The following is a 15,688-nucleotide window of genomic DNA, read 5'->3' on the forward strand; positions in this document are numbered from 1 at the left end:
TCCTTATCTCTAAGTGTTGGAAGCAAGCCCAGCCTTAAGGCAGTTTGTAATCTTGAATCCACACAGGTAGCCAGCAGTCACAAGTGCATACTTCTATTTAATTAAACTTGGACAAACATTAAACGCTCATTTCCAACGGCACACGTCTCAGGTATTCAACGGTCACCCACACCAGGGGCTGGTGGACTAGGGAAGGCAGAGCAGGACAAGGCAGAGTGGTCCATGGCGGGTTCTCCTAATGGCCCTGGTCTAAGTGATCAAAACCAAGACAAAATGAAACAAACTTTACCTTCCGAAACGTAGCTGCAGGAAATTGATCGTTAACCCAAAGCACGCACACACTAGATAATGAATATATTCAACTTTGCGGGATCAAAGGTTTCTTCCAACTACTCATCTTACCACACACAGGCAGCAGCTGGCAAGACAAAACCACGCAGGCAGGACTGTGCTTCAGCAAAATTTTATCAGGAACCAAACTGTGAATTTTGTAGGTCTTCATAGGTCAAAGGACCAGCTACCTACCTCATTGCCTCCATTTAAAAATGAACAAAATCCTCAAAAAGGCAGCTGTGTGCTAGACAGGCCTCATAGGCAGTCCTGTGGCCTGCTGACCACTACATTTGCCCTGGAAACTTTCTCATGGTCATAGTGGGCTGCAGATGGGGGAGTGGCAGAGTTTGGGCACACCAATTTAATACCCTGGCCATTTTCCATGTAAGTCCTACACTTAGGCAACTCGGGTCAGAGAGGGAGGGAAGGACTACCAGAGGCCTCTGTGTGAGAACTTTCGTCAGCACAGGCAATCCTCGGCATCACAGACTCCAAATTTAGAAAACTGTCCACTATCTCAAATGTATTCGTAACTCTAAAATCAACACTTGATGCTCCTGCCCAATCATTCTGTGTCTGATCAGAGGAAACGTGGGTCTCATGACGCACATGTTTCCTGCTGAGGTGTGACAGGGAGTTCACAGCTTCTAGCGTCAGCTCCCGTGTTGCTGTGTCTGTCTCGTGACCTTTAGGCACGACCAGTCTGTGGCCTAAGGACCCCATAGGACAGCTATGTAGCTGTCCTATTTGTGAACCACAGCATCATGTTTCAACATCAAAGCCTGTGTGTAATTTACACACTTTTGTTGGTGATTCTGCTGGTGTTTACAAGGAGTTCCCAGAGTGCTGATCTCAGAGTTGGCTGTGTGTGAGTATTTGTGTCTGTCACTCCTTAAAACACCCATATTGAAACCTAATCCCCAGTTAGGTCCTGAAGACAGACCCCTCATGAATGTAAGTAGTGCTGTTATAAAAGCAGCTACAGGAGATGCCTTGCCACTTAGCACCAGTAGAGGGCAGCACTAAATGACACCATCCGTACCTATGGGACCTGGCCAGACATCCAGTCAGCTGGTGCCTTGACCTTGACCTTCCAGTGTCCAGACTGTGGGACATAAATTTCTGTTGATTACGAATCTTCTGGTTATGGTTTTGTTTTACAACAGTTTCTAAGTAGAAGGCGATGATGCCCTTGAGAGAAAGAGGGCGGGGAAAGTCACCATAGAGGTCAGGGAGATGGGTGTGATGGTAAAAGGTGACTCCGGCAACGGAGGAGGAAGAACTTGTGTCAAAAAAACAAGCCCAACCAAGCAAAACAAAACAAACAAAAACAATCAAATGATGAGATTTTAATGACATTAAAAAAAAAGACTCATTAGACATACTGTATGTCTCACTCTGTCTTTAAATTGCACTTTAGGTTTATTGAGAAAGGCTACATGTTGGATTGTTTCACGATGTTACGTTTCTGTAATTCCATGCTTCTGATTTCCCACATAGAAGGACTGTTGACTAGAATATAGCATAGAAAATGATTAAAACAAAACCTCCCTTGGAGCGGACTTCCTTGTGAATTTACACAGTGTTGTCCACAGAGGCACACAGCCTGGCCTAACAGTAGCGGGACCCCAATGGAGGCTGATCGGATGAGCAGGGTTTTTTTTTTTTCTTGCTCCAAAGGGTTAGCACGGATGGGAGGCCATCTGAGAGCGCGCTGAGCATCACTGAAATGTAAATATTCAGACCACCCAGACCTTTGCTTAGCTACAGAGTATGATTTTCGTTTGCAAACACTGCATAATGTACTGGTGCTATCGTCTGGAAATGCGTCCTGTGTGGTGGTCCGGCAGGGGAAGTTATTTGGAAACGGAAAAGGATGTTGGGAGGTGATGCGGTGGAAAGCTGAGGCCCATCCAGAGCCAAAAGAAAAAAAAATCAAGTTCATTTAGCAAAATACTAACAAGTAAGAGTTGTCATGTCTTTGGGACACACACCACACACTTGCACACTCATCCCTTTCTTACCCTCCCCCCCCTTTTTTTTACTACTGAGCTCCTCCTGGCCAGGAGCTATCTGTCAGTGATTACAGAAAGCAGCCTCCACTTTGACACTCTTTCTCACAGCCTTGGCACCATCCCAAGAATTATTTTTTAAATATTACACAATGTTGCAATATTTATTATGTGCCCACCTTTTTAAAAAAAACTTTTCATTAGCATAAGTGCTTTAAATGTGAATCCATTTAATCCTCACTCATTTGGGGTAAACACAGTCATGGCCTTATGAATTTTCCAGTAAAGGATGGCACAGAGATATCTGTGAACTGGCTCTGGGTCACACAGTAAACTGGAACACAGATCTTACTCCTTAACCTCCAGTGCCACATGAAGCCTCTGTAGATGCCTTAATGGGGGGGGGGGGCGCTGTAACAATGGCTGCTCCGTTGGTAGCAACATTCCACTATTGTCTTTTTGTTCTCCTTCCTTCCTTCCTCCCTTCCTTCCTCCCTTCCTTCCTCCCTTCCTTCCTCCCTTCCTTCCTCCCTTCCTTTTCTTCTCGCATTAATGCTTAATTCACATGTACCCTTTCAAATGGGCAGATCGTGGGGTTTTGACACATGTACACATTCATACAACCATCACCATAGTTAAAACTGAATAGTCTCGGCACCTCAGAGACATCTCCCTGTTGCTTTGGGGGTCCACCCTGTCACCACCCTAGCTCAGAGATCATGAGATTTTAGTCAGACACCCACGACTCTCAAAGGACCCTTCAAGAAAATCCAAGAACAGAATAAAGATAAACCTATCCACTAGAGAGAATTACATCTTTCATTGTCACTGCTTCCAACTTAAGTCCAGCATCCCCTTCAGTTGCTAATGGGGGCATCAAACTATAGCGTCCCTGGTTGCATCAGTCCCAGGAAGCACAGATCTGTTTATAACACATGTCAGGTACCTGAGTGCAAAATATTGCTTATCCTCCAGACAGCTCAACATTACAGTAGCCACGAGATCCGACCACGGAACTCACATTTTGCCTTCATAAAATAAGCACCACTGGAGACCCTTTTTATGGCACTAAATATCAGTCATATGGAAATATTCCTTGTAGAAATCAGCTAGAATGTTTACATCACAGACATGCATAACATTTAATAACTTTACTTCAATATAATTTAAATTTAACTAGGGCATCCTCCCCCCGCTCCCCCCCCCAGAAGGGATAATTCAGTTTTGCCCCTTTGCCGAGAGGGATTTGCTTTCCAGAGTATTCCCCGAGAGAACTGATGGATAGGGAAAGTCAAGTCATTGGTAACTTACTCCATTGTGACAGGTAATAAAGAAAATGTGCAACCACGGAAAAACACTTTCCCAGCTCAAGGCAGTGTTTCTGCTGAGTGCAAGATACAGAGTGGATAAGGTTCCCTTGCAGTGCACACTGGTGGAGAAACTATAGATCTTTATCTTCAGGCTGTGCTCCCAGGCCGCGAATAGCAATTGGGAGCATCAGTGTTGCTCAGCAGCGCCACCTGCCGTGTAGGTGAGAATCTGCACGGACTGCAAAGGCTTTCTGCCCCCGGCAGGCTTTAGGACAGTCAGCCCCGCCCCCACTCCCACTCCCCAGGCAGGCGATTCAAGCAGGGAGTGCAACTTTGGAGACCAGTTCAACAGTCACAACACCAACTAAGCACAGCAGGCAGAAGCTGAGCATTCATGTTGTTCAGTTGTTTGGGATTGCAGGGTGAACGGCTCCAAAGTCATCAAACGCAAAATGCTCCAAAACACGAGACTGTTTAAGCACCGGCAGTGGAAAATTCCACACCACGAACTGTCTCCCATGTAGAATTATTTAAAATACTGTATAAGATCACTCCCGGGCTTATGTATATCACACGTGACGAACGCACGGGAAACAGAAAGGAAGCCAATGTTTAGACTTGGATCTTTGTGCAAAGAGGTCATTCTATACATGCAGCGTTCCCAAAACTAAAAAAATAAATCTAAAATCCCAAACATGCTGTCCTCAAGCAGTTCGGATAAGGAGCACTCAGCCTGTAATAATGAAGGGTTGGATAATGAAGACACTTTTTCTTGTCCTTCAGTTTGTCAACTCCAGATTAATTCTTTCTTACTTATGCTAGGGATGGGAACAGGTGATTTTCAGTGGATATACAAATGGAAACTGTATGTAAGGAGAAACCCCTTGATTTCACTGCTAATAAAAAGTAAACACTGAACAGATGAGGTATAGCCCTCCCTCCCCCGTCATAGATCAAATGACCTCGAGAAGACAGAAGAACCAATGTATCTGTCAATTACCTTGAATCCCCATGTGAATATTCCCGGTTGAAATCGAAGCAGCTTCTTTCAACGTGAAGAGTCGCATTTAAGATTTGCTGAGGAACACTGAGTTAATTTCCGAAGCTGCCATCTTGAGGTAGGGCTAAAAGGATGCCTGTCAGATCCTGAACCACAAACCGCTCAGAGGCTCTATCACACAGAGGAGGCTGTGTCGACCTTATCTTTCAGTCGGGGATTTGGAAAGCAACAGCTTTTTTTATCCCAACCTTTGGATCTTCTACGTCCCATCTTTGACATGTCGGATGGCCTTAGGCACTGCAGAGAGGGAGGCAGCCTCCCTAAAGACACCCACTACTTCTCAGCCTTCACAGAGCATTCTCGCTAGCAAGGTTCATCTCTCGTGTAATATTTCCACGATGCTTTCTTCCCAATATCCACTGTGCCTGTGTCCCCTCCTCCTGGCACTAGAAATCCCTCACCCAAGTACTTCTGGCACGATCCTTAGCAAAGGCCAGTCTCTTCGGCTGTCGTAAGGGTGTGGATGTCGTGGAATTTCTCGGGGAATGTTCTAGAGAATGAACAGTGAGGTGGCACATGGCTGCTCGTTAATTTCTCACCATCCTAAGTGATGGGTGACAGTGTCCTGAAGTCAGCTTTGGAAGCGTGCTGTGCCCACATCACAGCGCGCTGGCCATGAGGGGAAAGTTCACTCCCTAATGCTCCATTTATGAATTAAATTCTGACCCTGGGGCCTAGCTGTCAGATCTCATCGCTGATGGAATTGGAATTCAAGAGCGCACACAGCCGCCTCGGTCCTCATCTTTCACTGCAGCACCTACGGGTGCTACAAATGTCTGGTAATTGTACTATTAAATCCCTAACCCCACACAGTCTTCACAGTGGCAGCACTGGCTACACAGACAAGCCATAGGAGGTGGATGTTCAGTGTAAGTCACCAGAGACTCTAATACCAATTAAACTGAGGAGCAGGCCTCGTTTCACCTCAGAAGCCATGCCTAGTGGTTGTGCGGTAGTGCCTCTGATTCTGAAATACTACGTATGTGCTCAGAGTTCACTAGAAACAAGGTCGTCGGACGCTAACAAGGCTAAAAGTCCTCAGTTGCCGCTGCTTCTCTTACCTGACACAGATTTTGCGTGCGCGCGCACCCACCCACCCACCCACCCACACACACACACACACACACACACACAGTTTTCTCAGCACTTCTTTCACAGAATCTGCTAGTTCCATGGACTCGCTAATTAAAATGAGATACGTGTCATATGACAGTATCAGGAATCAGGAACCAGAAGGTAAGCCACAGGGTGACCTAGGTTTGGGCCTGTGGTCGATGCTGGGATGTAGCAGTAACCCTGTTTCAATTAGGTGTGGTACCTGAGTCCCCGAAGCTACAATAAAAATAGATAGGGCTGTTGAGACATACATTTTATGCCGGGTCAGAAAAAACAAGACACTATTTTCTTGAGACATGTCCTTGAATTCAGGCTCCCCCCCCCAGGGGTGGGTTTACTTGTCTGTACCACCACATATGACCGATTTTTTTTTCTGCTTGTGTGTGCAACACATCATCAGAGAAGGTTCAAACCGTGGAAGGAACTTACATGATAACCTTCAAGGTGAAGTTTCCCAGTCTTGTTAACTAATAGCCTTTTGATTAGTAATGTCTGCCTGAGTCAGAAAGGGATCTTGAGACCATTTTGAGTTCTGTGACCAAGGGATGCTGTGGGAGATTGATGATGTCTGTCCTGGCATGAGAAGGGAGGGTGGCTTCCTCACTTTAGGCAAATCAGTTCTAGTCAGGCCTGAGACACTGACCAAGCCACTCATGGTTCTCAGAAGTTTCCTCAGAGTGGCCAACCAGGCCTGACCGGAAGCAGAAACAAACCAGAAAAGGTGGTGCGGTTCCAGCAGTGTCTGAGGCATTTCTCCTCAGTAGCCGGGCCACCTGTGAGGTCCATACCGTGCTCCTGAAGCCGGCTAGGAGAAATAGGGCTGAGAATCCCTGCCCCTCCCTCCCCCCCCCCCGGGTTCAGATTCGAGGCGGGGGTTGAGGTGGATCTGAAAGTGAGGCTGTTTAGGGAGCTCCTAAGCTTCTTTCTTGCATTCTTTAAACGTTAGTGATGTATACTTGAAAACGCCAGCCAGTCTCAGGTGTGCAGAAGGCACTTAGTGTTTTGTCAGGATGGGAAAGGACCAGGGTAGCGCTGGGTACGGCACGACCGACCCCTAGTGGTGGATCTGGAAAATTGCTACTTGAAAGAGCTTCAAAAAGCCTGCTAGAAAGTGGAGCTAATCCCAGGATTTCGTGGAATTAGGATTTAGGGATAAAATAACTAAGAAAAAGTCTATATTATGTAATATGTATACATTCTACCCTTTTCTTGACGATTGACCCATGTTTTATAAATGTCTGAAAGTTCTTGCAATAATTTAACTTCCCTTTAACACCCCAGTTTGCTGGAATTATAGCTATGATTTTTTCCCCCTTAAACTCTCTTCCCATACTGTGAGATGCAGATCCTTGGAGGAAGGAAAGGCTGTGCATTCCCGTTTTTCTCGTCAGTACGGAGACTTCATGGAGAATAGATTTCATCTACCAAATCTCCATGCCAGAGTCTCTGAAAACCTGTGACTTTTGGTAAGCAGCCTTCCTTTGTTGGACCTGGAATTAAATTTAAATTTATGATAATTAGTAGTCAAATTAAATTAAATGTTAAGGGCTCTACTTCCAGCTAGAAACAAAGTGTTCGTATGCCTCAGGTTAGAAGCTGAACTTCAGAAAAACCAGTTCCTTCCAGACCTTCTAGGTCTCCTGGTGAAGCTTCAAAGTAGGAACACCTCAAGGGCTCACACAGCTATGATATTTTCCTGCTTTAGGAGCCTAAAGAGTCAGGGCTGGAGAGACTCGGCAGCTATGGAACCATTTCTCTCCTGAAGACCAGCTCCGCCTTTCCTTAGCTGTGTGACTTTGGGCATGTTGCATAGCCTCTCTGTTCTCAGTGTTGTCATCCAGGAAATAGAAATGGCAATATCCCTTTGCTCTAGAAAGGCTTCAGTGAGCAAATACTTGTAACTGGAAGTTAGCTAGTAATCTGTCGCTTTTCTTTATGTTTTCTTTCTTTCTTTCTTTCTTTCTTTCTTTCTTTCTTTCTTTCTTTCTTTCTTTCTTTCTTTTTTTCTTTTTTGGATTTTTTTTTTCGAGACAGGGTTTCTCTGTATAGCCCTGGCTGTCCTGGAACTCACTCTGTAGACCAGGCTGGCCTCGAACTCAGAAATTCGCCTGCCTCTGCCTCCCAGAGTGCTGGGATTACAGGCGTGCGCCACCAACGCCCAACTTCTTTATGTTTTTTAACTTGGGAATATGACACATCACTTCAAAGGAAAATAGCAAGGTCTGGGGTTTGAGGAAATAGCTTAGCTGGTAAAGTGCTTGTTTTACAGACACAAGGATCTGAGTTCGATCCCTCACAACCGCTCGACACTCTGCTTTAGGATTAAACTTTTCCTTTTAGCCTTTTAAATCTTAAGTATGTGTGCATATCGCTTGCATGTATGTCTGCACACCATGTGTGTGCCTGGTGCCCATGGAAGTTACAAGAGGGCATCAGATCACCTGCAACCAGAGTGGTTCTGAGCTGCCACATCCATGCTGGGAATTGAACCTAGACCCTCTGCAAGAACAAGAGCTCTCAGTCACTGAGCCATTGCTGCTAGTTTTCAATTATGTGCATGAGTGTGTGTCTGTGTAGGTGTGTGCATAGGAGGCAGACGACCAAAGAGTCTGGAGCTGGAGTAACAGGCAGGAAGCGGGACGTGAAAGACACTGGGACCTGGCTCTGGCTTTTAAAACCTCAAAGCCCACCCCCAGTGACATACTTCCTCCAACAAGGACACACCTGCTAATCCTTTCAAGTAGCGCCACTGCCTGGTGACCAAGCATTCAAACTTGTGAGCCTATGGGGGCTGTCTTAGGGTTTTAGTGCTGTGAACAGACACCATGACCGAGGCAAGTCTTATAAAAAAGACTTAGTATATTTGGCTTAAAGGTTTAGAGGTCCAGTCCATTACCATCAAGGTGAGAGCATAGCAGCATCTAGCAGGCACAGGGCAGGCAGTGATGAGAGTTCTACATCTTCATCTGAAGGCTGCTAGTGGAAGACTAACTCCAAGGCAGCACGGATGAGGGTCTTAAAGCTGATACCCTCAGTGTCATATGTACTCCAAAAAGGCCACACCTACTCGAACAGGGCAACACCTTCTAATAATGCTACTTCCTGGGCTGAGCATATACAAACCATCACAGGAGCCATTTTAATTCAAATCACCACAGCTGCTCTGGCCTATCATCTCCCCCTACTCCCTGGAGACAGGGTCTGTCAGTGTCTGAAACTGAATTAGGCTGACAGACCAGCAAGTCTCAGGGATCTTCCTTTTCCTGCCTCCACAGTGCCCACACACAGCCCCCACACAACCATGCCTGGCTTTCTTACATAGGTACCAGGCATTTGAACTTAGTCTCGTGCTAATGCGACATGTGCTCTTACTCCTGAGCTCTCTCAGTCGCCCATAGCGTGCTCTCTGCTTCCCCAGGGACTCCTGGCATGGAGCGGTCACAGTGCCTAATGCCAATTCTGTGGGAGGAGTTTGGATATCAAACCTAGTGGGCATCTAGACTTTCCAATATCCCATTCACAACCAGTCAAAGAGCTGAGAACTAAGTGGTGGTTGAGTGTTCAAGCCCTGAATAGGCTGTTTACATTAATCTTACTCTTCCCCAAGACACAGGGCAAGGGGGGCAGAATCGTGGAAAAGGGGACAGAAAGAATATGAGTCACAAGCCAGTCAAAACTCCCGGCATGAAGAGAGGGGAGAGGAGAAGTTCCCAATGCCCAGCCCTAGTTGAGCTAACAGCAGCTTCTGGCTGCCAGCGAAGGAAGAGTCCATTTTCTTTAGGGGTGTGGCCTCTGGAAGGTTGACCACTTCTTGGCATAGCAGTTCTCAACCTGGGGTTCATGACTTTTTTGGGGGTTACAGGGGTCACCAAGACCATCAGGAAACACAGATACTTACATCACAGTTCATAAGACTAGCAAAATTGCAGTTATGAAGTTACAACAACAATTTTATGTTACCTCGACATAGTGAACTGTATTAAAGGGACACAGCATTAGGAAGAATGAGAACCACTGCTCTGGCGGATGGCCCCACACCTGTGCACATATGGACCGCAAAAGCTGGGCTCAATGAGTTATTTTAAAAGAATAAGAGGACATTAGTGTTGAAAGGGGCAGTGTTGGGAAGACCAGAACGAAAAGGAAAGAAGGGAAGGGATCTGATATGATCACGCTACATCGTCTCCATGTATGAAACTGTCAAAGAACAAACAAAATCACTAAACCTCAATTGTTAGCTTTGTTCATCTGTTCATTAGGCCTGAGCTAGTTACATGTTCAACTGTGAATAAAAAATAAATAAATAGGGGTTAGAGAGAGGCTCTGTGGTATAGACTACCAACTGCTCTTCGTGGAGACCTGGGTTTGACTTCCCAGCCCATATGGTAGGTCACAACTATCCCAGGGGACTCCAGTCCCAAGGACCCTGAAGTTCTCTTTTGGCCTCTGTGGTCACCAGGCATGCACCAGGTACACAGACATGCATGGAGACAAAACCCCCTATATATACACGCACAAAAATAATTTTAAAGAAAAAAAACTCACAAATAGAATGCTTGCATAAAATTTGAGCAACACCTGGGCAGTTCTTCTAAAGCACAGAACCGTTGCTACTTTTACATCTTTTTTCTTTTTCTTTTCGTTTTCTTTTATTTTTTTTTTCCTCTAGGAAGACAAGCCCTATAAAATGGAAGTCTGCCAGTCAACTTTGGGCCATTCCGCTTTTATTTAAAGAAGGAAGAGTAAGTGTGTTCTTTCGTCTTCATCAGAGGCAACGCGGATGTTTGGATGGCTGTGGTAATGGGCTTTTCACTCCCTCCCTGTTGGACACCTCAGAGTGTGTTCACGGCTCATGCAAAGCTTTGGTCGTCACGGAACTGAGCTCTTACCTTTGACTAATGGCTTCTCTCTCGCCCTCAGTCTATTCTCACAGGAAGGATCCTTGGGCTCTGTTGGGCCTGTACCGATGTCATCTTCTTCTTCCCCACATTATTTCTTCTGGGTTTCTTCTCAAAGCCTGGAACACATAACAGAGAGGCTCAGTCATTTCCGCAGTAGTTAGAAGGACCGTCAGTCTCAAGTCACTGACAATTCCAATTTATTTCTAATTTTCCCCTCGCTGGCTACAGTTTAATCAGAGGTTTAGAGATTCAGATAGTTAGATATTTAGAACAGAGCTCTCTCAAAACACTCATGAAAATGGGCTGTTCTCCTTAACAACCAAACATGCAGCTCTGACTTGACCTCTCCTTGATGATGCGAATCATCATATGACCCTTTGGACATCTGTAGAGGGAGATTCTGAAGTGTGGCAAGTTACCTACAACACCACCAGGGCTGTCAGGGTGGGACTGAGAACTCGGGATGATAGCATCTTAGACTCAAGTCTCAGGATTACTGAAAGCAGCAAGGCAGTGTTGAGTCTGTATTTGAGGAGATACTGACTGTGTGGTGAGGCTGAAGCTGTGGATGCTGATGAACTAACCGTTAGTGTGGGCATTGTACCTCAAGACCATTTAGATGTATCTGTCAAACTCCCTATAAAAGACATGGCTTTCCCCTGGAGGCTCCGCTTCATTCAGGAAGCAGGCCTCCCCCTTGCCAATTGTTTGGCCAAGCTGCTTCTCACAGCAGTGGGTAAGCGCTGGACTAGGAGGGCAGACACAGCAGATGTGCCTTTCATTGTTCCATTGTGGGGATGAATGAGACTCCTGTCACCCCCTCCCCTTGGCAGACAACCCTGGAGATAGCAAACCTAGGAAAGAGATCAAGAGTCATAGATGCAACCATCACCAACAGAATACAAGAGATAGAAGAGAGAATCTCAGGTGCAGAAGACACCATAGCAAACATTGACACAACAGTCAAAGAAAATGAAAAATGCAAAAAGGTCCTAACCCCAAACATCCAAGAAATCCGGGACACAATGAGAAGGCCAAATCTAAGGATAACAGATACAGAAGAGAGTGAAGATTCCCAACTTAAAGGCCCAGTAAATATCTTCAACAAAATTATAGAAGAAAACTTCCCTAACCTAAAGAAAGAGATGCCCACGAACATACAAGAAGCCTACAGAACGCCAAACAGACTGGACCAGAGCAGAAATTCCTCCAATCACATAATAATCAAAATGACTTTTCCTGTATCTACCAGGGAACAGAAACCCTTTGAGCAGCCGAGCCTTGTAGTGCTGACATAAGCCATACTGTACACACCAAACATAGGGAATTAGTTAAACCTCTTAGGTAAGCAAACACAACACAGCTTATATAAACTCAGAACACAGGAGCAGAAAGAGAGAAATAAACAGATACTTCCCGATTACCTAGAATAGCTACTATCGATTGAAGACCATAAGACATCCAGTATAGTATGCCCGCCCCTGTCAGTGACACTAATACTTCCAGCAACTCTGAAAATAACACATCCACTAATGTAAATGAGGAAACTGAACCAGCAAAATCAGATAGCCTGCCTGAGGTCGCACATAGCTAGTAAGTTCTCAGATCCTATGACTCCCTCCTGCCCACGCCCCCACGCACACACCAACTTCCTGTCTGTGACAAACCACTCAGCTCAGTAAGCCACGGAAATAGGCCTCTGTTTGGAAACCCCAGAGCCCAGGAATAGAAGCAGCTCGATTATAATGGGCAAAATAGGAGAGAGAAGAAATGGACTTAGAGCATTGCTGCGGTTTCAACAGGCCCCAGCTGGTGGCACATTTGTGGGAAACTGTAAATTTCGGGAGATGAGATCTGGCTGGAGAGAATAGTCACTGGTGGTTTAACTTTGAAGGCTATGCCCGGCCTCCAGTACCCTGCTTCCTCTGCTTCTTGTCCATCGTGGGTGAGAACCTCTTCTGACACATGCTCTCCTGTTACAGAATTCTGCCCACGTGTCTGGAGCCAAGTAACCATGGGGTGAACCTTCTAGAACCAGGGATCAGCAGTAAGTCTGACCTAATTCAATCTGGCTTTTCAGGTATGTGGGCCACAGTGACATAGAAATAACCAATACAAGCACTATAGGAATCTATTTTTATAATGATTCCATCATTGGGGGCATGCCAAAAGTCAGGGAACACACCAACTATGTCAATGTAATTAATATACAACTAAGCCCTTAAAAGTCAACAGAAGATAATTATGATAATAAGTCCCCAAAAGATAAGACAAACAGTGCAAGCTCTCAGTACAATGGAGGGCTTTGGGTCATCGACAATTTTAATTTTCTAGGGTTGCCATTACAAAGTGAGGCAGGACTGAGGACTTAAATGAGCAAATGCTGTCTCCTTGTTGTAATGAAGGCTGGAAGTTTGGGATCGAGGCAGTGACAGGGTGAGTTGGGTGGAGTCTCCTTGCTTGGCTTGCAGATGGCTGCCTCACACTTTCTTCATATGACCTTTCCTGTGTGCATGCATCTCTGGTGTCTCTCTTTCTGTGTTTACCCTTCCTCCTTTTACAAGGACATTATTCAGATTATATTGGGACTCGCTTTAACAGACTCATTGTGTGTCAAGTTGACACAGTGAGGGTCATCTGGTTAGGAGCATTAATTGAGAAAATGATTCTATACATTGGGCAACAGGCAAGTCTGTTGAGTATTATCTTGATTAATAATTGATGTGGGAGTGCTCCCCCCATTGTGGGTGGTGACAGCCCTGGGCAGGGAGTCCTGGATGGTATAAGAAAGCAGTCTGAGCAAGCCATGAGGAGCAGGCCAGTAAGCAGCACTTCTTCATGGCTTCTGCATGACTCCTGATTCCTGGTTACTTCCTGCCACGCCTTCTCTCAGGGGGTGGAGTGGGACTTGAAAGTTGTAAGATGACAGAAACCCTTCACTCTTCCAAGTTGTTTTTGGTGATGTGTTTTATAGAACACTTAAACTAAGATGCCCACGGAAGCCAGACAGAACAGGACATCAGATCTCCTGGGACTAGAGTTATAAATGGCTGTGAGCTACTGTGTGGGTTCTGAGGATTAATCTTGGATCCATTGGAAGAACAGCCAGTGCTCTTAACTGCTAAGCCATCTCTCTAGCTCTAAAATAAAGTTACATTTTATGGTTTTTTTGTTTTTTGTGTGTGTGTGTATGTGTGGTGTGTGTGTGTGTTCTGGGACTTAGGAGCAAACACCTCTACTTAATGAAATATTTTATTTGCCCCATAGGTAAAACTTTAAGTTATCATTAATAGTTTTTATATAAGTAGAAAGTAAAACTGTATACAAAAACAAACAAACAAACAAACAAACAAACAAAAACAATGACAAGGAAAAAATATTGAAAAAAAGATAAGCAGAGTCGGGTGGTAGACCCCAGCCCAGCACACCGGCCTCAGCACAGCCAGCTTTGCCCTCAGAGTTGCAAGTAATAAGATCTTCTTTGAGCACTAGATGATACAGTTGGCATCATGTGTAACACTCAGCACAGGAAGATGCAAAGCATTAACAAACTGAGCATGTTTACACATAAAGTATTCGGAAAAACTTCTGAGAGGAGCCGAAGCCCAGGAAGCCAAGGTCTCCATCTCACCAAGGTCGCCTCTTGAATTTGCAGACACAAAACACATAAGACAAGAACTCACTAATTGGCTTCATTTCTTAGCCTCTATCACCAGGGAGTCTCCCTCTCCAGTTTTCCCCACAATGAAACCATGCTATGTGCACCACATCTGGGAAAATGCTGAACCTAGCCAGGGTGTTAAGATGCTATCAACTAGTCAAAAACAAACAAACAAACAAAGAAAAACAAAAATGCATTATGTTTAGCACTGATTATAAAGGAAAGAGCAAACTAGTTAAGAAACGCCTCACACGCATTTGAGTGGCTTTGAAAACCAAAAACAAGAATGGGCAGCAGTGTGGAGAAATCACACTGGGCACACCGATGGAGATGTGAGGCCCTGCTCTGGTAGCGTTTGCCGTCACTCAAAAGATGGGTCACAAACTTCCCTTGTGGTTGCCCAGCCACCTCTAGGCATTGCCTCAAACTCAGGAGGGCCATGAGCAAACGTTTGTGTGCTGATGCTCATAGCTGTGCTTTTCATGGTAGCTGAGGCTAGCAACAATCCGGAACTCCCCTGACAGATGGGTGAGCAAAGTGCGCATCACCATCCAATGGAAGGCTGTTGAACCGGGAACAGAATGAAGTTTAGACAGGAGGTAAAATGGGGGAGAAGTCTCAAAAGCAATCCAGTAAATGATAGGAGCCAACACACAAAGACAAAGATTGCATGGTTCTACCTACGAGGTGTCCTGGGGAAAGTCCGAGACTACGGGAGAAAGTAGAAGACTCCGGGAAGTGAGGAACTGAGATATGAAAAGTGATTTCTAAATGGGAAGAGAGTTCCTGTTTGAGATGATGAGAGTTCTGAACATGACAGCTGACTGCAGTTCGACAGCAGTGCGCATGTCCTTGCTCTGTAGAAGCTGCACATTTGGAAATGGGAACTTTCTCCCTTTATGTCTCTTACCCCTGGAAGGAAAACTGATCAGAAAAAAAAAAAAATCACAGGATTAAAGTGCAGGCGGGAGGGCGAGGAGGACCTGTTCCTTAGCTGTCAGTGAAATGTGCCACTTTGCTAAAAGCCTAACTCGACAAATGCCTGGCTTGCTTAGATGACAACTTCAAAGCCTGGCGAGCAGGGAGAGTGTTCAGGAAAGGCCTCATTCCAGGAAGGGCTTTGTGTGGTGCAGAAGTGGGGCATAAAGGTTATCCTCTGCTCTTCAGGGGGTTCAGAGCCACAGAGGCAGGCATCACTCGAGGTCCCTACTTCCAGAACAGCCCCTCCCACGGACTCAGCCCATGTACTCGGTGTCCCTGCAGAAGGTGTCCCTGCAGAAGTCCACAGGGGTGAA

General features: G+C 45.6%; 1 protein-coding gene across 1 annotated transcript in view; it reads right to left on the minus strand.

The window, feature by feature from the left end:
• Nucleotides 1–15,688, minus strand: part of Frmd4b (FERM domain containing 4B) — a 321,370-nt gene that overhangs the window by 222,998 nt on the left and 82,684 nt on the right. The window contains exon 2 of the mRNA XM_052174401.1: nt 10,721–10,848. The gene's annotated coding sequence lies outside the window, so the exon portion shown is untranslated. The remainder of the gene's footprint in view (nt 1–10,720; nt 10,849–15,688) is intronic.

The sequence above is a fragment of the Apodemus sylvaticus genome, chromosome 2 (assembly GCF_947179515.1).
Source record: "Apodemus sylvaticus chromosome 2, mApoSyl1.1, whole genome shotgun sequence".
Lineage (NCBI taxonomy): Eukaryota > Metazoa > Chordata > Mammalia > Rodentia > Muridae > Apodemus > Apodemus sylvaticus.